Source organism: Hippopotamus amphibius, chromosome 12 (genome assembly GCF_030028045.1).
Source record: "Hippopotamus amphibius kiboko isolate mHipAmp2 chromosome 12, mHipAmp2.hap2, whole genome shotgun sequence".
Lineage (NCBI taxonomy): Eukaryota > Metazoa > Chordata > Mammalia > Artiodactyla > Hippopotamidae > Hippopotamus > Hippopotamus amphibius.
Window position 1 is genome coordinate 22967837 of NC_080197.1, and position 19822 is coordinate 22987658.

Consider the following 19822-nt stretch of genomic DNA (forward strand, 5'->3'; position numbering starts at 1 on the left):
TACCACCTGGCCCGGCCTAATGAGGGCTGGCCGCCTCATGGCTAAGCAGAAGGCCTCCATCAGCATCCCCGTGTGACTCACCCAGTCACACCCCCTCTTGAGCCTCAGCAGCTACACCTGGACAGGGGCCTTGCTGTGCCAAGGATTCCTTAACAAACCCCCAGTAGCAAGGGTGACCGCCGAGAACACTGAGGTGACAAGTTTTGCTCTCTCCCAGCCTCTCCAAGGTCACATCTCCCAGGTCCCACCCCCGCTGCTTGATGGCTGACAGGCCTCGGGGGGACAGCTGCCAGCCGGCCCCTGCCCCCGGCGCCCGCTATTCCTGCCAGCAGCGCTGGCTGCGTCCCTGCTCCGGGAACACACAGTGCCCCTCCTCCCCGCCCCCACCCCGCCCACACAGGCGCTCCCTCCAGGGACACGGGTGGACAGGAGCACCCGGTGGCCAGGCCCTCCACACAGGCAGCCCTGAGCTCAAGCCCTCACGTGCCACCCTGGACCTCGGGCAGGTCCAGGCCTCCCTTTACTCATCCACGCAAGGGGGGCTCTGGCAGGTCTCTGAGGGAGAGGGCATCCGAGCCTGAGGTTGAGGACAACATGGCTGAAACGCTTAAAGCTCCTACGGGCTGTTCACGGGGTCAAGGCCAAGGGTGGAGGGGGCCTGCTGCATGCTCCCTCCTTCCCACCCCTTCACCCTCCCTGGACTTGTAATCACCCTCTAGCCTCCAGACCTCTGCACATGCTGTTTCCTCCCCTGAAGCATCACCCCCCGCCCAACTCCACGAACTGCAGTGCACCCTGTGGGCCTGACCACATGCCACACCTGACCTTGCCTGCCCTGCAGCTGAGAGAGGTATCCCTCTTTCTTTGGGCTCACGTAGCCACCATCACATGGGGATTAAGAGTTGGACTGCCTGGGTTCAAAACCCAGCTCTGACCCTTCCTAGCTGTGTGACCTTGGAAAAGTTACTCTACTTCTCTGTGCCTCCACTTCCTCACTTATAAAATAGGGATAAAAATAATAATTACCTCCAAGGATTGTTGTGAGGAATAAATGAAGTCATATTTGTAAAGTGCTTAGAACAGAACCCAAGCCCTAGCACATGTGCCGTAAGTATTTCCCATCAGCTAATAAGAGTAGCAGCTGATACCTGTTGAACACCTACTGTATGCCAGGCCCTGTGCTCAGTATTTTACCTGGATTATCTCACAACAGCCTGGGAAGAGGTGCTGTTATGAACCACACTTTACTATTTTTATTTTAATGGTGCTTTTCTTTCTTTCTTTTTAAAGTTTATTTATTTTTTGGCTGCGTTGGGTCTTCATTGGTGCGCACGGGCTTTCTCTAGTTGTGGCAAGTGGAGGCTACTCTCCATTGCGGGGTGCAGGCTTCTCAGTAAGGCTTCTCTTGCTGCAGAGCACCGCTCTAGGCATGTGGGCTTCAGTAGCTGCAGTGCACAGGCTCAGCAGTTGCAGCACTCGGGCTCAGTAGTTGCAGCGTGAGGGCTGTAGGGCACGCAGACTTCAGTAGTTGTGGCGCTCAGGCTCAGTAATTTTGGTGCATGGGCTTAGATGCTCCATAGCATGTGGGATCTTCCCAGACCAGGGATCGAATCCATGGCCCCTGAGCTGACAGGCAGATTCCTAACCACTGCGCCACCAGGGAAGTCCCTGAACCTCACTTTAAAATGGCGAAGACAGGGAGGGCCGGAGGCATCAGCTTCACCTCAAACTGTATCTGGGGAAGGAGGGGATTTTTGCTGACATTAAGGAACTAGTGTGCATTTCCTTCAGGTAGATTATGGTTTTGTGTCTAATTACTTAACATGAGGCCTTAACTTTTAGAGATACATACTGAAAGAGTTACACATGAAAAAAGATGTGCGGGATTTGCTTTAAAATGACACAGGATGCGGGGTGGGATGGAACAGGTGTGCAGGGAGCAGGACAGGCCATGGGTGGTGCTTGGGGCTCAGTGCAGGGTTCGTGGGGTTTGTTATACTAATATACTTCCATAATAAAGAGTTTAAAAAGGAAGATGAGATAAAATAATGCAAAAACAATGTTTTACCCCCTACCGCCCCCACCAACTGCCCCCAGCCTGGGCCAACCATTGTCACCCCCTCCCCTCGCTGGACCAATGCAGTAGTCCTCTCTCTGGTCCGCCTCTCTCCACCCCCCCCCCCCCAGTGCCCACACTCTGCTCTCCACACAGCAGCTGGATGTGTTCAGAAGCCTCCTGCAGCCCCCACCTCACTGGGAGTTAAAAGCCAACATCAGAAGGGTCCAGAGGCCCTCCCTGAGCCACCCCATCTTTCTGCCCTTTCCTCCCATCATTCTGCCCCGACTCTGTTCCCTGGGGTTCTCTGCTGTTCCTCCGACACTCCAGCACGCCCCTACCTTCCAGTCTTTGCACTGGCTGCTCCCTCTACCTGGATTCTCTTGTCCCAGGAAGTGACATGACTCCTCCCTCCCCCTCCTGGGAGGTGAGCTTCTGGGAGAGGTCTTCTCCCCAGCCCCACCATCCTATCTAATCAGCTACTCACAACCCATTCTCTACAACCCAGCCCAGCCCCACCATCCTATCTAATCAGCTACTCACAACCCATTCTCTACAACCCAGCCCATCTTCCCTGCTCTACATTTGACCCATGACACTGATCACGTTCTTACAGACCATGTGCATATTTTCCTTATTTGTTGTGTTTTGGTCTCCCCCACTAGAATGTCAGCTCTGCAAGAACACAGATTTTTGTCTGATTCGTTCTTTGCTGTATCTCTAGCCTCTAGAACATTGTCTGGCACACGGTAGTGCTCAGTAAATATTTGTGGGAGGGAGGGGTAGGTAGAGGGAGGGCTGCGGGAGGGATAGAAAGAGGGATGGAGGGATGGAGGAATAGAGAGGGGGATGGAAGGATGGAAGGAGGGATGGAAGGAGGGAGGGAGGGAGAAAAGGATGGCAGGATGGTTAGAGGGAGGGAGGGAGGAATAGAGAGGGGGATGAAAGGATGGAGGGAGGGATGAATGGGTCCTACTCAGATACAGGTCCTACAGATACCCCTGCAAGATAAAGGGGTACAGGCCTCAGCCCCAGGTCTGCCCAGCCCCACAGTCTATGCCCCGACCACTGCACTCTCCTGCCACTGCCTGGCACGTCCCCATGGCAGAGGCTCTGACCATCCTCATTACATGGGACAGTGTGCAAATCTGAGACACCTCTAGGCCCCGAGCCCCACCCGCAGGCATGGACTAGGTACCGGGGATGCTTGCTGTGTGAGCCAGGAGTGAGTGAAGCGTGAGCCAGGGGCCATCCACGAGCCAGAGCAGCCAGAACGTGTCTGGTCCTGTGTTCCCGGTGCGAACACACTCAGGGCTGGCAGGCCTCAAACCGGCTCTGCCAGTGCGGCCGGGGTGGGGCAGGCACGGCAGGCTCAGGCTGGCACGGTGGGCAGATGGAGTGGTGCTGGGCAGATGGAGTGGTGCTGCCGGGACCCGAAGTGCAGGGAGGGCGGAGGCTAACCAAGCGGATGGCGCTGCTCCCGCTTATCCCAGCCCAGGCAGCTCTTGAGTTTCTTCCTGGGCCGTAAGGGGGCCCCTCCCACACCCCAGGCCCTGAGCTGCTCTGTAAAGGGCAGGATCCCTTCACACTAGGACCAGTCCATAGCCTGGAAGCCCGAGACGGAAGGGTAAGGCCGGGAAGTGGGCAGCGCCGGAGCGGGACAAGGCAGCGGGCAACCTGGCGTAAAGCCCCGCTCTGCCCCGAGGTGCTTCACAGCCTGAGCCAGTCCTGGCCCTTCAGGACCATCTTCCCAGGTGGAAAGCGGTGCTGGGCATGGATTCCAGGGATCTTCCATCCACGGTGCCGAGTTATCTAGAAGAGGCCACCGCGGCGATTCTAGCCCTGCCCCCAAAGCCCATCTTTGGGGGTGGACATGGCCAGAGCCCGGACGCACATACACATCCTTACTCCCCACAGAAACAGCAATAATAAAAATACCTGCTGATCACTGAACACTTACTGTATGCCTGGCCTCCAGCTTTACGTACACTGTTAAATTTGGGCCTCCCAACAACACTGTGAGGTAGAGACCGTTAATGTGTCCATTTCCCAGCAGAGGAAACTGAGGCCTAGATTACATGGCAAGCTGGAGTTCAGGCCCCCGACCCCGGCCACTTCCCCCTTCCCTGAGAACCCAATACACGTGCTACCCCTGGGCAGCCTCTATCTCCCCGAGACAGTTCAGGATAGGAAAGAAATCTCGGGTACCCCCTGAAATGGTAAGGTCCATATTCCCCAAATCCACATTCCCTCTCCTGAGTCCTGAGAGGCCAGGCCCCAACCCTGCCCCCACTGTGTAACCCAGGCTCGGAGCCTCAGTTTTCTCATCTGTAAAACGGGTAGGATCCTCCCAGGTTTGCCTAAGGTGTACTGCTGTTTAAAGCTGCAGAACCTGGAAGGCTCAGTCCAGCCCTCGGGACAAGGTGGAGAAGCAGCTTGGCCTACATGCCTCGAGATGGATTGGGAGAGGGGGAGTGAACATGAACCAGAAGCCCAGTGGTCTCCAGTGGAGACTCATCCCCTGATCAGCAGCCCAAGAGAGGAAGGATGATTCTTCCTATGCCTCATGTAACCCAGTTCCAAGCCCTGTCAGTCTCACCTCCAAACACATCCTGAATCCACCTCCTTCCCTCCCATCACGGTCACCCCCTAGGCCAGCCCTAGGCTGGCCAACTGTAGGCAGAGAGCTTTTCTGAAATGTCAATCTGAACCCATCACCCCCGCTTAACACCCCTCACAGCCCACACTCCAAGACAAAAGACAAAGTCCTCACGGGGTCTCCAGCATCCTACAGTGGACACTACCAGGCCCACCCCCGTCACTCCTTCTGCTCCGCCCACACTGGCCACTTCCCCTTTCCCTGAGAACCCAGTACACATCTGCCTCAGAGCCTTTGCACTTGCTGCTCTCTCCGCCCTGTGCATACTTCCTCCAGACAAACACCTGACTCCCTCACTTCCTTCAGGTGCTTGACTCAAATGTCTCCTGCTCAGAGAAGCCTTTCCTGACCACTGGTTTAAATAGCAACACACCCAGCCAATTCCGCTCTCTCTTTGAGTCTCATTTCAAAAGCTACCTCCTCATAGAAGGTCTCTCTGACCTCCCCCAGTCCATGTGAGAACTTTCAACTTCTCCTTCTCAGCATGGACCATAGCTCTGATGACATAACACACTGTATGACTACATGTCTGATGAGGACAGAGGCCACTTCTGTCTCTCTCACAGCTGAATACTCTGCAGTGGGTCTAATATTCAAAATAGAGAATAGCTGGGATGCTTGGGTGCCATCCAGTCAGAACAGACACTGGCCCAAAGTACAGGGCCTAGCATGGAGTGGGAACTTGGTAATTACTGCATCAGTGAACAAAGGGATGGATGGAGGGATGGATAAAGGAATGATGGATGGATGATGGACGGATAGATGGATGGATGGGTAAGTGAACAGGGCACACACAGTGGGCCTGAGACTTACCAGGGCTGCCTGGAGCTCTGAGAAAGTGGCCTGGAGAATGAAAGGGTGCGCCCAAGCTCACCAGCCAGGCTCTGCAGCTGCAGCCTCTCCTCCTGCACAACCCCGACTTTCATTTCCCATCCTCTCAGTCTGAGGAAGCTCCTTCCCCCAGGGGAACTGGGTGAGGAGGAGGGGCAGAAGGCCCCCTGGTCCCCAAAGAGGGGGGAGCTCCCAGGCTCCATCTGTCCCACCACAAAGGGGCTTTGTCCTCAGTGCTGAGAGCCTGGGGCAGACCGGAAGCCGGCCCTCAGCCTCCCAGCAGGTCCCAGCACCCCCAGTCGGCTGGGCCAACAGCTCCAGAGCCAGATCCCAGGGGCTGGCACGGTACTGGTCACAGTCCCTAAAATCTCATTAATCCTCCCCAGGGGCCCTAGGAGGGAGGTTCCAAGACCACCCCCATTTTTACAGATGGGGAAACTGAGGCAAAGTCACTGGGCCAAGGTCTCCCCCCAAGCCAGCAAAGAGCAAAGCTGGGATTCAAACCCAGGCCCACCTGGTGCCAGACCTTCAGCCACTGCTCTCAACTCACCCTGTCTGGAGTCCAGGCCCTCTGGGTTCAGGAGAGTGGAGGGGCCTTTCGGGAGGCACAAGTGGGCAACCATGCCTGGCCCTTCACCCTAGCAGGAGACCAATGCCCTGGTGAGGTTTACCCAACAAGGGAGGGAAGCTGGGCCCTGAATCTGGAGCCCAGCCCACGCGCCAGGTGCCTTCGGAATCTGCTAGCCAGGCCCCAACACGTCTCCACCACTTCCTGCCAGGCAGGCATCCGCAGGGAAAGGCTGTGCGGGCAGGCAGAGCAGGGGGCAGACGTCCCCCACCCCTCACCTGCCTGGCCAGTACCCATCCTCTCCAGGCCCATCTGCTCTCAGGGCAGTCACCAGGGCCACTTCACCAAAGCCACACTGCCGACAGGACATCTACCCTCAGCTGGGCACTACCCACAGCGCCAGACAAGTCAGTCCTGCCCCCCTCCACCGCGCAACCACCTCCATGGCCTCTCCTCGCTGCCCGGGCAAGAACACCAAGCCCTCCAGCGACGGGTACCAGCCACCTCTCAGGGCAAAACTCTGCCGCTCCTCTGAGCTCCAACAAGAGCAGCTATTCACACTGTACCTTCAGGCCTTTCTCAAGCTCTGCCTGCTCCCAGAGAACCATTCCATCCTTCCAGGTATGTCATATGTACCACTTCCTCCAGGAAGTCTTCCCTGACCCACTCCCTCCAAGACCCCAGACCAGCCCCTACCTTCTGCCCCAGGTAGGGGCTCTTGACCCTGTCTTGAACCCCAGCCTCTGTGGGCTGCCTTCACTTGGCAACAGTAACTGAGCACCTGAGCCCAACCTGATCCTTCTCTTGGGTCCTCCCTTCACACCTTCAGCAGGAGGCCTGAGCAGGAGGCCTGCCTCCCCACCCCCACTCCCAGCAGCCCCAGGCCAAAGCCTTGCCTGATCAACCTAGTCACCATCTAACTACCTTGAACTTGACCTCCCCAGGCTACGCGAACACACACCAGTCTTCTTCCCATCTCCAGATCTTCGCTCATGTTGCCTCTTCTTCCCGGCAGGCACTCGCCCTTCTTTTGCCCTCATGAGCTCCTGCTCACTCTTTAAGCTTCAGGCCAGGTATCACCTCCTCTGCAAAGCCCTTCTGGCATCACAAGAGCTGCCCCAGTTCCCATGGTGCCTGCCTCACGGTAGGGCAATGATCAGGGTCTGTGTCTGGCTCCCCCAGGGTGTCTGCTGCTCCCAGAGCGCACCTTTGGGGTCCCCAGCACCCAGCAAAAGGCCCAGACCTCACCAGCAGGTAACTGAACATCCAGCTGCCGACTCCCTGCCTGGAGAAGCCAGGGGCAGCAAGCAGGAGCAACTCCCAGAGGCAGTACCGAGTCCTATTTTGCCCACACTGCCCACAGATCTAAGGTAGGGGCGGAGTGGGGGAGGGGGCTTTCCACCAACGGCCAACTGGTAACCAAACCCACGTTGTTTCTAAAACTAGGGCACAGGAGAGAAATGGGAACAGCAGAATTGTCCCCAAATAGAACTGTGGCTCATCTGGTTCCAGGGCCTCCGGGAACACCTGGCAGGGGAGGGGGTGGGGAGGGCAGGTGGCTGCTCCTGGGGCTGCAAAAGGAAATTTAAAGTTTGGAGGGCGGGGAGGTCAACCCCACCGCAGTCGGTGCTGACACCCTGCCCACTTCCCTCAGGGTTAGTCCAAATCCTGGAAAGTAGAGGGGGGTGCTTCTCTCCCACTCACCCACACCTGCCCACAGCGTGCTCCCTAAACTGTCCCACCTTCCAGCCTCTGCTCACCCGGGCCCTCTGCCTGGAATGCCACTCCCCTTGCTGCCAGTCACAATCCCGCCCATCCTGGTAACTGTGGCCACTGACGGGGCCCTTTCCGTAAGCCTGACATAGGGGGGCATCTGAGGGGAATGAGCTTATCAAATCTTCCCAACAGTCCTATGAGGAAAAGACTCCTGCCCCCATCTCACAGTTAAGGAAACTGAGGCTCAAAAAAGAGAAGCCACTTGCCCAGGACACAGAGCAGAGGAAGCAGGTGGACCAGGTGACGTGGTAGGACCTGGGTGGCAGCAGCCAGAGGGCACCCAGAAGGGCTGGCAGGGCCTGGTTCAGCTTCCTAGGCAGGCCCAGCCTTGGGGGCTTGGCGTAAGTCAGGGCCAAAGAACATAAGGCACAGCCACACTGGCCCACACAGGACAAGAGCCCCTGCATCCCTCTGACCCCCACCCCAGGGTAGCTGAGGACTGACGAGCCACACTGGTACAATGCAATGGAACTGTCTCCCCTAAAATATGCACAGACCCACTGCACAGATGAAAAAACTAAGTCCTGGAAGGGGACAGTTTCCCCATCTGGAAAGCACGATGTGCCTCAGGAACCTTCTGGCTGTGACATGCCCCTGTGGCCTGTCGGATGCTATTTCCTTTCTCTAAGTCTCAGTTTTCCAATCTGAAGAATGGGGCTGTGATTCCTTTCCTCCCCAGGTTGATACAAATTATAAAACAACAGCTAACATTTATTGAGCATTTACTGCGTGCTGGCATTGCTCAGAGCATCACACGTACTGCCACACTCGATCCGCAGAACAAGTCTGTGATGTGGATACTGCCATCAGGCCTATTTTTCAGATGGGAAAACTGAGGCACAGAGAGGCGAGCTGGCGCACCAAAGTCACACAGCTAGTATGGAGGTAGAGGAGAAGCCCGTGGGGCTGGGGGCGGGGTGGCTTCCCAGAGGAGGCCTTCATGCTGCCTAAAGAGGAGCGGTGGGAAGGGGCTGGAGGAGAGGTCAGGGATCAGGCAGGAGGCAGAGTGGCTCAGCACATAGGAGGAGGGGCAGGCCTGTGGTGCTGAGGAGGCCCCGGGGCCAAATCCATGCATTGGGTGGCTTGGGCAAGTCCTTTGGCTTCTCTGAGTCTCAGTTTCCTCTTTGGTAAAATGGGGCCAGAACTGCTGCCTTGCAGGGATGCTGTGGGGACCAGATATGGCCTTTTGCCTGGCACTGGGCAAGGGCTCAGCTATGTGCTCAAGGAACGGGTGACAGTGGAAGAAATCCTCGGGGCTGGGCCACCAAGCGCGCTGTTCCTTCAGGACCTGGGTGGTATCTGACTCCCCCCAACAAAAGGGGCGGGAAGTGGGGCACAACTGGCCTCTTCCCTAATTCCTAGACGGAACCCTCTCAGCTCTGCCAGCTTTCCAGGCTGTGTGACCTCAGACACATCACTTCACCTCTCTGAACTTCCTGATCTGCCTTTTGATAATACGGTGAGGCTTCCACGGGGCTCTGAGAGAAGAGTTCCTCCCTGGAAGGACTGAGGGCTTCTGCGGGGAGGGCAGTTCGGTCCCACCTGCCCAAGCAGAGAGAGTGGTGCCTGGCACGACCCCGCCTTGAGGCTTCAGTTTCTTCACCTGCCGAATGAAGTTTTGGGGGGTTTGTTTTTGTGTTTGTGTTTGTTTTTTTGTGCTGCGCTGAGTGGCTTGTGAGATCTTAGTTCCCTGACCAGGGATCAAATCCGCATCCCCTGCAGTGGAAACGCAGGGTCCTAACCACTGGACCGCCAGGGAAGCCCCCAAGTGAAGATTATGATGGTGGTCTGTCCCAGCCCTGGGGATGATCGGAGGTGACTGTGGAACGTGCTCTGTAAAGGGCGGCACCCTTGGGAGTGATGACTATCCCTGTCCTCCCTTAGAGGCAGAAAGAATCCTACGACTTGCCATCTAAGGCAAAATGTGCTAGAGCCACGAGAGAAGGCAGAGAACGGGCAAGGCAGGTGCAGAGGAGGGATGTGTGGAAACTGCGGGCTTGGGTTAGGGCAGAGAGGGTGGTCAGCACGAGCTTTCCAGAAGCAGAGGCATCTTAGCCATGATGGGTGTGGAGAGGGCGGGCACACCAGGCAGCGGGACCCACAGAGGCAGAGCGTGGACGCCGGAAAACCCAGGGCCAGCAGGAAGGTAGCCGATGGTTCTGAGAGGCTAACAGGTCACCTGAGTGAAAGGGAGGTGTGGGCGGTGACGGGGTGGAGCAGAGGGAAGAGCTTGGCCCAGACCACCAGCACCTCCAGGGGCCCTTGCTGTGGAGCCTGGGCCCCTCCTGCCTCCCTCAGCTTCAGCTGCCTCCCCCAAAACACAGAGCAGTAACAGCCTCTGCCTCCAGGCCAAGCGGGCAAAGACGAAAAGTACCCAGTGCTCAAACAGCAGCCACCTTCAGAAAGATGGACCCGTTCAGTGAGGGGGCCTTGGATGTGGGGCTTGGGGCACTGGGAGGCCTTGACAAGCCACAGGAGGGCAAGGGCCGAGGCAGGAGGTGGGCTCAGGGAGGCTGGATGGAGCTGGAGGTTTCCAGTAGGTCCAGCCACCAAACTTGTCTGTCTCTAGGTAACCTCCCTGCCCCACACACCAGCCCAGCCCCACAAGACAAGCCTGGACACAGGCATCCAGTCTCAGTCCTAGGGGTTCCCGGATCCACTGGCCTGCAGAGACCCAGAATTCCCGCCTCATCAGGGAATTACCTTCATAATCACAGGCACTCAGAAATCATAAGCACTTACCATGGGGGGCCCTGCACTGGAGCAGACACATTTGCGCACCTGATCCTCACCTTATCTAAGCTGTACTGGCCCTGCCGTCCCCACTTCAGCGATGGGGAGACTCAGGCTCAGAGCAATCATTTTCCCACAATCACACACGGCAAACAAGTGGCAGAGCCAGGACTCGAACCCAGAATCAATTCGCTCCAAAGGTCTGGCTACTTCCGCTCCCTTTAGTCCATAAGAAGCCATGGAGCAGGCTTCCTAGGTGGCGCAGTGGTTAAGAACCCGCCTGCCAACGCAGGGGACACGGGTTCGATCCCTGCCCCAGGAAGATCCCACATGCCGCGGAGCAACTAAGCCCGTGCGCGACAACTACTGAGCCCATGTGCTGTAACTACTGAAGCCCACGTGCCTAGAGCCCATGCTCCACAACAAGAGAAGCCACGGCAATGAGGAGCCTGCACACCACCATGAAGAGTAGCCCCCACTCACGGCAACTAAAAGAAGGCCTGTGCACAGCAAAAAAAAGACCCAACACAGCCAGTAAAATTAATTAATTAATTAAAAACAAAAACAAAAAGAACAACAACAACAAAAAGAATCTATGGAGCACCCATGATGTGCCACTCCTGGAAGCCGGGGCATCCCTGCAAGATCCCAGTTCTCCAGATCTGAGTGGGGACCCACCAGCCACAGCTGGAAGCCCAAGAGAGTCAGGATCACCTGCCCGCCCAGCAGCACCCCCATCCTCCCTCCAGGGAAAGATCACAGCCAAGCTGAGTGCACAGTCGGTGGGACTCAGATGCTGCACAGCAACCACAAGCCAGAAGTCGGGGCTCACATCTCACTCCGCTGGGTGACTGTGGCCCCAGTCTTTGGTCTCTCTAAGGCTCAGTTCCCTCTTCTGTGTAATAGAAACAAAAATTCCACCCACCCCCGGGATGGGACAAAGGATGGAATGAGTCACCTTGCTATGACCAGGCCGGAGAGGGCACAACGTGAAGACATCGACAACAGACAGAGTAAAAGTCAAGGCCGCAAATTGGGATAAAGCAGCCAGAGAGAAGATAATCAGACCTTGACAGGGGAGGCCGAGCTTCCCAACACCACCCCAACCCCAACTTCCATCCCCCAGCACCTGGGGTCCACCTGTGCTGGCCTTACAGCCCAACAGATCTGAGGACTCTAAGGACCCATTCCTATAGTCTTTCAACAGCTCCACGGCCCCAGTGACAATGCCAGGCCCACACGGCATCAAAGAGGACTCAGCCAGGCCAACCCCTGGAGAACCCCGGCTAGGATCCCTGTCGCAGAGCCTCAGGAGGGAAGAGCCCTCGCCAGACAGATGAGGAAGCTGAGGACCAGAGAAGGAAGGGACTTGAGCAAGATCACCCAGCTTCTTCTCCTCTTTGGCTTCTCACTTTATTCTGGAACTTCTCTGGGTAGTTTCAAGAGGAGAAGAGGTACTGGGGCCCAGGTTGTAGGGGAAGTCACTTGCTCAAGGGGTGGGGAAATTGGGATTCTGGCTTCCAGCTCCAGGATGTTCCCCAATCATCTACTCCTTGATTCAGCCCCCAACCCCTAGCATTGTATTGTGGGAAGGGACAGGCTGGCTGGGTGGGGAGAGCCCTGGATGAAAAGATAGGAGATGTGCATTTTTCTCCCTGCTTGGATAATATGTACTAGGTCTTTCTGGCCTCAATTTCTCCATCTGTGAAAAGAGAAGGTCAGAATAGATTAGGAGTGACAAAGTCATGACACACATACAATGATGTCTAATCCTCTGCCCAGGGCAGACATTACTAATCTATCACAGCACTCTCTCCCATGAAGCCAAGACTGGGCCTCAGAACGTTTTCAACACAGTAATCCAGGTCTGGGGGATCTGAGCCCTGGGCCATCCCTAGACCGGATAATATCTGAGTCCCCCCTAAGGGAGGGTAAGGGAGAAAGAAAGACGTAACATTTACTGGGCATCCTGTCGTTTCAAGCCGCTGGGAATCATTTGCTGATTTAATGCTCACAAGGGAGGTATGCAGAAGCTGAGGTTCAGAGAGGCTGAGTGATTTGCCTTTGGACAGACAGCTGGGAAGGGGGCCTTGTACACAGGGGAGGAACCTACTAGGTCACCCTCCCCAGGAACAGTGATGCGGATGCAGCCACCAGGGGAGAGCCTAAGGTACAGCCTCACCCCATCCTCCTTTTTGCCCTATTAAGTGCAAGCCCCACGCCCAATTTACAGCTTCAGAAACTGAGTCACAGGAAGGGGAGTCAGTTGCCAGAAAACGATAGATTTGAGCATGTGTCTGTTCCCCACCCCTATTTATCAAGTTAATGTGTGCTAAACACTTTACTTCAGTCCCCTTGGGACATCCTGGGAGTCATGACTCATACTATCCCACTTCATGGATGAGGAAACTGAGGTGCCCCCAGAGGAAGTGGCCCCCACCCCTCTAGGGGCTCAAGTAGAAACCAGAGTGGTTGACCATGGAGATAAGGGGGTAGGAGCAGTGGAGGGGAAGTAAAGGGCTGAGGGAACCCAAGGGGAGATAGAGGCTCGAGGGCCACACAACTGAGGCAGGAAATGAGGCTCTGGGCACAAGGCCCGGGGCAGGGGGGTGGAGGCCTTTGAAGGGACTCTAACGCCTGCAGAGACACGGGAGGCCCAACCCTGGACTAGGAGCCCAGAGCCCCACAGCCTAGGTGCAGCCCTGTCACTTGGCAACTGGGAGACCCTAACCCGGTGGCTTCCCCCTCTGGGTCTTAGTGTTTACATGTGGACAATGGGACTAATCTCACCTAAGGCAAGCTTTCAAGAAGCTGAGACGGGCCGGACCGATAGAGCTCTCCCCAGCTCAGCCTCCTCACACACAGAGGGCAAGGAAGGACTCAAGTCACCCAGTATACAGGCGACCTTGGCTGCCAACATCCTTTCATAGACCAGCACCCTCAGAATCAGTGAGACCATCCTCTCAAAGCCTTCACCGGACAGCTAGGGAGGCCAGACCCACTGGGCCAACCGACCTGTCCAGTGTCACACTGTACAAGGCAGGTCCCACTTCCTGAGCACCTACTGGCTCCAGGCACTGGGCATACAGCCCTCCTTCAGCCCACACCTGACAGGGAGATATTTTCTGTTCCCAATTTCAAGACAAGGAAGCTAAGTCTCAGAAAGATAGAACGAATGACCCAAAGACACACAGCAGGCAGGCACGATTAGAGCGTGAATAAGGCCTGTCTGAGTCCTGAGCCCTTACCATACCGTTGTCTCCATCTCCCCAGCCGACCCCTCGCTGCTCCCCACCTCACTCCCAGCCTCCAGCCACCCTGCGCGGCACTGCACCAAATGCTGGCTCTCACTCTCTCCTGCCTTCCTGCTACCGAACTTCTACTCTACTTTCAAAGCCCAGCCTCAAATGCCTCCTCCTCTTGACACCTGACCTAGGCTCCCACAGAATACCTGGAGTCCAGCCCACAGATCTTTTTCCATCAGGTGCCTTTGTCAGCTCCACACCCCTGGTCTCCAACACGCGGCAATCAGCCAATCAGCCCCCTGTGTGAAGATGGAGACCAAACTCCTCCCCAAGGCCCATACGGCCCCACATGGCCCAGTCCTGCTGACAACTGCCCCTCAATTCACCTCTCACCCACTCCCCTTAATTTGCTGCGCTCCAGACTCACAGGCTTTCCCATTGTTTCTCCATAACAGCACATACTCCCCCACCTCAGGACCTTTGCACATGGAGTTCCCTCTGTGTGGTAAGCCCTACCCCTAGCTCCATGCCTGGCCAACTCCTCCACACTTTCTTCGAGATTCTTCTGCACCCCACGCCTCTCCCTCTGACCCCTTATCACATCTGTGATTATATATTACTTTATTTGGCAACTTGCTTGCTACTTGGCTCACCCTCTAGGCTTAAATTTCTCGGCAGCCAGGGACCTGTTCCCAATTCCCCAGCAAGGACCCACCCAGGCTAACCACTCCCCACAACCCCAGGGGCCCCGGGACGCGTCTGAGCTGACGGGAAAAAGAGCACTCTGTCCCCTTCTTTACTGAGCGCACTGCAGCTCCCTCTCGCCACCACCTCCTGGAAGCCTCCTGAGGCCTCCTACTGCTCCCACTGCTAACCCATCACCACACTGCTCAGCCTAAGTTCAAAGCTCCTAGGACATTGTAGGTGCTCGATACAGGGCCACGGACGCTTGCATCTCAGCAGGTTTGGGAAAACGGGGTCAGCTGAGGGACCAGGGGACAGGCGGTCTGTCAGCAGGCCACTGAGCCATCTCCTCGCTGGCTTCTGGGGCTTGGGGGAGCCAGACAACACTCCCCCCGCCCCCACCCACCGCCCCGCCCCGCCGACCCCAGGTCACAGTCAGGGAAGAAGCCAAAGCAGGAACTGGCTGGGAGCTGAGGATACTGCCTGCTCCGGGAAGAAGCTAGGAGAGAGGAGGAGAGAGTTGAGGTGCGCCTTAAGCTAAGCCTTAAAGAGTAAGAGCAGACAAGCAGCCCTTAGAGGAAAGGGCACCCCCAGCGGGGACACCTTCAGGAAAAAAAGCCCAGGGGCCACACAGGAGGGCCTAGGCAGGCAGTCAGCTGAGAGACGTGACACACTGTAAATCACTACCCCGGGTGGAAAGACCACATCACCAGGACACACCACATCACCACATCACCAAAAGGGCCTCGTGGCTTCCACCCAACCACTCATCTGTAGAATCTTCTCCAACACTGTCGTGTGCCTGGTCCCATACAGGGAAACCCCAGTTCCCCCATCAATGGAAGGGTTCGAGGGCAGCCAGACAGGGGACTCTGAGGTCTAGGCTCTCATTCCAGCTTCAAACTGCGTGGCTTGGTCAAGTTACTTCCCCTCTCTAAGCCTCAGTTTCTTCATCAGCAAAATGGGGATATGCAAGAGTCTCTACCTCACAGGAGGTGCTTAGTAGATGTTGGCAGCTCTCGTTATCATGGGTCCATTTTATACTTAACAAAACTGAGGCCAGAGGGAGCTGGTGGCAAGACTGTGCTGGGGCTGTTTCTTTCTCAAGGGGTTAGAAGGTGGCTTTGGGGGGCCCCAATCTACCCCACTAGGGCCAGCCATCTACCTCCCACCCATCTTTTTTAGGCAATTCATCCAGTGACGTGTTCATTTATTGAACACCTACTACATGCTCAGCCCCTACCTGCAGAAGTGCCTACAGTCTTCCCCTGAGAACCCCCAATGCACACACGCGGACTCAGAGGGGCAGTCCCTTGGCCCAGGTCACCCAGGGAGACAAGAAGCCTAGATCTGTATCCCCAGCCAGGAGGCCAAGATGAGGGTCAGCAACAGGACCAGCCTGATTCATTGCTGAAATCAAGTCTCATCTCAGCTGCACTGTGGCTGGGCCTGGACTCACCCCAGTGACCCAGAGACCACTGCTCCAATTGGACAGAGTCCCTGAAGCCAGGGACGCCTCACCCAGGGCCACACACAGGCTCCGTCCACTCGCATATCTGCCTGAAGGCCCCAGAAACTGAACTGTTACCCCACAGATGAGCCCCTTCTGTTCACCCCATCCTTCTACCAGCCCAGCAAGCCCAGCCAGGCCCACAGCTGGGCCTGATGAAGACCCCTAGCTCAGAGAAGGCAGGAAGTTGCTGGAGGACACACAGCAGGGCAAGTAAGCAGCGGCCCCCATGGAGACTCAAACCCACCACCAACCCCAGCCCAGACAGGCAAGAGGACCCGGCCTGGTGGCGAAATCCTAAAACTTTTGCCAACTTCTGAGCAGATGGGCGGCTGGGCCTGTCCAGAGGCGAGGCTGGGGGCTGTGGGGAGCAGGCACCAAGCTCAGTTTGGCCCAGTCGGTTCCAGGCCGGCAGCACCAGGCCCTACCCGAGGCCCCACGAGGACAGGGAGATTCTGATGCCCCGGCCCGGCACCCTCTACCCGGCGGCCCCAGGCCCACCCTGCCCGTCCCCTCCCCACCTCCCATCCCCGGGCTGGGGGCGCCAGGCCGGCCAGCCACGGCCAGAGGCGGCGCCGACTGGCTCAGATTTCAGATTTGGCCTAGACCTGGCCTGGGGGCTCAGGCCCGGCTCGCTGCTCTCAGGGGGCCCGGAGAGGGAGGGTGAGCCGCAGGGGGTCCCTGAGCCGACCCGACCCCCTACGCCCCTCACCCAGACCCCTCCCCGCCCGCGGCATCACAACAAAAGGCCGCGCCAGGCAAGTCCCCGTGCGCCCGCCCAGCGCTCAGGGATCGCGGCTCGGCCCAGGGGGTGGGGGTTGGAGGGGTGGCCAGGAGTCCCCGCGCCCGGCGATCCGACCCCAGGGTGGTCCCCGGGCCGGGGCTTCCTCACGCGGGCCGGGACCGGGGGCCGGAGGAGGGGCGGGGGGCGCTCACCTGGGCTGGCGGGCAGGCGGACGCGCGGGCGGACAGACGCACGGGAGGACGGACCGCCGGACGGCCAAGGGTTCGGGCACACGGCGGCCTGGCCGCGCCGGCTCCCAGGCCGGAATGGATTCCGGGCCGGGAGAGACAGATCGGGAGAGAAAGGGAGGAGGAGGAGGAGGAGGAGGAGGCGGCGGCCCGGGGAGGGGAAGAGGAGGGAGGGAGGGAGCGCGCGAGCAGGGAGGAGGGGCCCGGCAGGCCGCCGGGAGGAGAAGGAAGGAGGAAGCGCGCCGGGACGGTTCCCTGCCCGTGACCTGGGAGAGCCCCGCGCGCGGCCTCCCCACGCCAGGGGTCCCGGCGGGCAGGGGAATGGGGGGCGGAGGCACCGGGCACAGAAGCCCCGCCCCCACCCCGCCCTGAGAGCGCTGCCTGCCCTTCGGGGGCACCCATCCGCCCTCACGCCAAAATGCCCTCGCTAACTCCCCCCCAACCCACCCACCCTGTTTACCCCAAATCTTCCTCTCCAGAAATGATTAGTAATAATCATACCAGCAGCACTGATGGGGCCTCTCCTTGCCAGGTGCCATGCTAAGCGGGTTCAGGTCAACTTGAGGATCTATTCCCGCTAACCAACTGGGCTGCGCAGGTCAAGGATTATTCCCATTTTATAGATGAAGAAACTGAGGCACAGAGAAGGGAGTCACCTGACAAGAACCAGGCCGTGGACCCTGGCCTTGACCTGAGTTTCCCAATGTGGGGACTGAGGCAGGAAGGACAGTGTGGTAAGGAGCAACATTCATCTCTATATACATGCATTCTTTTTAACGTGCATCAGAAAAAAAAAAAAAGGCAGCCCATCAGAAGTCAGCAAGTTCCAGATACTCATGCTTAGGAGGGGGCTGAAGCAGGTATTTCGTGGCAATTACACTTACAAGTAGATAAAGAGGCCAAGGACATCTGGACACAGGAGGCAGAGAGTGCAGCAGAGAAAGGAGGGGATGAGGAAACGCTGGTTTAGCCACGAAGCCTCCCGCACCACTATCTGACCCCCATTACTCCCACCATCTCCTGACCCAGGTTTCAGGACTGCCCTGTTGGGGGTGGGTGCCCCACCCTTGGCTCTTCACAAGTCCTCCTGGAATTACGGACGGCACAGGGGAAGGAGGTCCTGAATCCAGCTTTAACTGCCACCGTCTGCCTCCACTTGCCTTCTCTGAAAGTTCTCCCATTTCACAGATGGGAAAGTAAGGCCCAGCAGGGTCAAATAGTACCAGCCTGGGCTTCTCCTCCTGAGAGGAGCAGGGAGGGGCACCCTAGAATATGGGAGGCAACGGCTGCAGGGTACAATATAGTATCCAGGAGACCAGGAATGAACAAGGCCTTAAGCCAGACTGATCGGAATTCAAATCTAGACTAGTTGCCCTGTACAAAGGAGCTGCTTGAAGTCCCACAGCGAGTCAGCAGCAAAGCCAGCACCAGAAACCAGCCTGGGCTAGTGAAATGGCTGCATGTATTTGCAAGGCTGGCTTAAAGATTAACCACAGCTTCCCAGGATACTGGGCGGGCCCCTAGCTGGAGGAGCAGGTTTCTCAGGCCTCATTCACTCCTCAGACAGGCCTGAAGGCCTTTCCTGGAGGCCCAGGCTAGGGGTGGGATGTCCATCCAGTGGTGTGCTAGAGCTGGCTCTTCCGACAGATTGTGTTCATCTCTGCCCAACTCCAAGTTCAGTGATGTCATGTTGGAAGTTTGATATCAGCCACGGTGGAAGTATTAACACCTTGGAAATCAGCAAACACTACAAATCAAGGCTTCTTTTTTCCCTTCCAGAGTTGTTAAATATTCACCAGTACATCCCTAGATTCATCTCACAGAGTTCAACTGAAAGTTCTGGGCTTCTTCTAGAGCTGGAATGACTGAGGGCTTAAAAGCACAGACTTTGGACCCACAGACCAGGGTTCCAATCCCATCTCTGCCCCTTCGTGGGTATGTGACCTTGAGCATGCCGTTTCTCTGAGCCTCACGATACCAACCTGCAAAATAGGCTAAAAATCATGCTTCCCTCAGAAGGCTCACGTCAGGATGAGATGAAGGGATGTACACTCAGTATCTCTGAGCCCTTTGCATACCCTCCCCTCTCTTCTGGAGGCGTGGGGGCAGCTGGGACACATCTTGGCTCTGTGAGCACAGATGCAGCCTCCCACCTGGAGCCACCACTGGCTCTGCTTAGCGGCTGAAGTTCTCAGAAGGTCGTTCAGGAGGATGTGGCCAGCACGGTGGTTTCATGATTGAGCATTGGAAGAGTTCGTTATTTTCAACCAGCCCTCTGGGCCTTCACTCAGGCTGTAACCCCCACAAGGAATGCTCCCCCCACATCTCTCGCTTCCCAACCCTCCCTGTCTATCAAGGTCCTAGATAAGTGTCACCTCCTCCAGGACATGCTTCCTGACAAACCTCTGATGGAGGCACACCCCGTGCCATTCAGGGTGTGTCTGTTCCCACCCAGAGGGCAGGGACTATGGCCTGGACTGTGCCTGGCACAGAGCAGGCACTGCCCAGTTGGCCAGAGAGAGCACTTGGACTAGAGATCCACATACAGGAGTTCCAACTCTTCCATTCATCGACTACGTGATCCCACCCTCTCTGAGCCTCAGTTTACTTGTCAGTAAAGTGGGGGTAACAACCCTACCACCTTCCAGGATTATGCAGATGCAAGAGTTGCCCATCTGGCCTAGGGGATCGGTAAGTGACTCTTTGTGCATTATTTTGCTTAAAAGATTGTTAGTAAAACAGCAACTCATTGCTTAATACCTTCAGATCACTCATCATTGTTAATGGA

At 56.9% G+C, this 19822-nt stretch overlaps 1 protein-coding gene across 12 annotated transcripts in view; it reads right to left on the reverse strand.

Moving 5' to 3' along the window:
• Positions 1-17199, reverse strand: part of SRC (SRC proto-oncogene, non-receptor tyrosine kinase) — a 56144-nt gene extending 38945 nt beyond the window's left edge. For 7 of the 12 annotated variants that reach the window (XM_057701845.1, XM_057701837.1, XM_057701843.1 and 4 more), the window contains exon 1: positions 16999-17198. The gene's annotated coding sequence lies outside the window, so the exon portion shown is untranslated. Of the gene's footprint in view, positions 1-6096; positions 6152-16998 lie in introns of those variants that run through there. The other 5 variants (XM_057701848.1, XM_057701847.1, XM_057701846.1 and 2 more) reach the window with 3 other exon arrangements.
• Positions 17200-19822: the final 2623 nt, after the last annotated feature.